The sequence below is a fragment of the Limulus polyphemus genome, unplaced genomic scaffold, assembly GCF_000517525.1.
Source record: "Limulus polyphemus unplaced genomic scaffold, Limulus_polyphemus-2.1.2 Scaffold2132, whole genome shotgun sequence".
Taxonomy (NCBI): domain Eukaryota; kingdom Metazoa; phylum Arthropoda; class Merostomata; order Xiphosura; family Limulidae; genus Limulus; species Limulus polyphemus.
The window spans coordinates 177,577-179,939 of record NW_013667742.1 but is presented as its reverse complement, the minus strand read 5'-3'; positions in this window follow the sequence as shown (position 1 = coordinate 179,939).

Here is a 2,363-nt window from a genome sequence, read left to right as displayed (position 1 = left end):
CATCGGAATAGATACATGCTTAGAAGTTTCTGGTTTTCTGCATCCTTCTCTCACCATACACAATATTCACACATTTTAGGAAGTGTCTCTTTAGCCCTATTTCTTGCCGACTGAGCGGTATCTAATTATATCAAGTCATGTCATTTCGTTAAGAAACAATAACTGAAAAATCCAGAAATTAGGCTACACAGTACTACAAACGTGTAATAAAGTAACCAAACGTATCCCTTGTAACGATATTCACACATTTTAGGAAGTGTTTCTTTAGCCCTATTTCTTGCCGACTGAGCGGTATCTAATTATATCAAGTCATGTCATTTCGTTAAGAAACAATAACTGAAAAATCCAGAAATTAGGCTACACAGTACTACAAACGTGTAATAAAGTAACCAAACGTATCCCTTGTAACGATAAAAAATTAAAAAATTGTTATGTAAACAAACTCCGTAATGAGCATTTGAACAAAGGCTCTTGTAAGCACACGAAAGCTACGTAAAAGGTTAATTAAACAACTTAATGAAGACGATTTTAGAGAAAAACAAATTTACAGGCTTACAACAGACTACAGAAAGGATTTTCCAATTACGTTTTTTTTGGAAGGTTAGATATAGGGATTACGTAATAATCTTTTCAAAGTATGCTCTTTTAAAAGTTTGTTAATACGGTATGCAAAATACTATTTAAACATATATAATACAGCTGAGTAATACAGATTAGAAAAATGAGATTTTAATGAAACTTATAAGGACTTGTTGAAATGAAGCACTAGACTAAGGCATTAAGGATGAGAGAATTCTAATTTTGTTTCATTTTAAAAATCATTATTCAGAAAAATGTGTGGTAGAAGATTATGCCATAAAGCCCACCTGTCCATAATATTACTCCACTTATCAACATGTGGTTAGTTTTTCAAGACAAACATCACAGTAACATAGATAGTGTGAGTGTCTTACTTATGTGGTAAACCTTTTCCGTTCTCTATAGGTTAAAATATTTCCTCAATCCTCTATTAGATAACATTAGACGACAGAAACACTTTTGACTATGAATTAGTCCTTAATCTTACAAAGTATATTTATAAATGGATTATGATTCATTATGTGAAACGTTGACTTATACTCGGTACAGAAAATGACGTTTTATGTTATAAGCTTATAATTATAATTGCATATATTCTTAAAATACTTATATGATCAAAATGTTTGAAGCCTATTCATAGATCAATATAAATATGTTGCTGAAGAAAAATATCAAATATATACATTAAATGTTTATAAGAAATATATTTTGTTATGCACTATAAAAGAGGAAATATCTCACGAAAGTTATTATGATTAATAAGTTATATCTTATTTTTTTTGCAAAATAAATCTTAACACTAAACGAATTTCATAAAAAAAAGTACTTAAAATTATTAAGACTACACTTATACGTTTCAGGGGTATGTTACTTATTATAGATTTATCGGGTAGAGGCAGTGAAATAACTTTATGCAATGCAGTTAGTTACAACATTTTCCGCAAGTTAAGTGCAATATTTGTTAGTTACAACACGTTCCGCAAGTTTAGTGTAATATTTGTTAGTTACAACATTTTCCGCAAGTTTAGTGCAATATCTGTTAGTTACAACATGTTCCACAAGTTTAGTGCAATATTTGTTAGTTATAAGATTTTCCGCAAGTTTAGTGCAATATTTGTTAATTACAACATGTTCCGCAAGTTTAGTGCAATATTTGTTAGTTACAACATGTTCCGCAAGTTTAGTGCAATATTTGTTAGTTACAACATTTTCCGCAAGTTTAGTGCAATATTTGTTAGTTACAACATGTTCCGCAAGTTTAGTGCAATATTTGTTAGTTACAACATGTTCCGCAAGTTTAGTGCAATATTTGTTAGTTACAACACGTTCCGCAAGTTTAGTGCAATATTTGTTAGCTACAACATTTTCCGCAAGTTTAGTGCAGTATTTGTTAGTTACAGTATTTTCCGCAAGTTTAATGCAATATTTGTTCATATTTACTCAGCTTGTTGGATTTCTTTTCTAATGCTTACCTTTTTTCTATTGATCCTGTGTGCTTTTGGATATCTTGAAGAATGTGTTCATATTATACGGAAATGTGAATCCAAGCAAGTTAAGGAGCGATTTTAAAATTCTCTAAAGCTGATTCGATCGTGCTGCCCCCCAGTGGCACAGCGGTATGTCTGCGGACTTACAACGCTAGAAACCGGGTTTCGATACCCGTGGTGGGCAGAGCACAGATAGCCCTTGTGTAGCTTTGTGCATAATTGAAAACAAACAAACAAACAAACAATCGATCGTGCTATATACAAGCTATACAGAAAACGCATCAACGAAATTGTTAA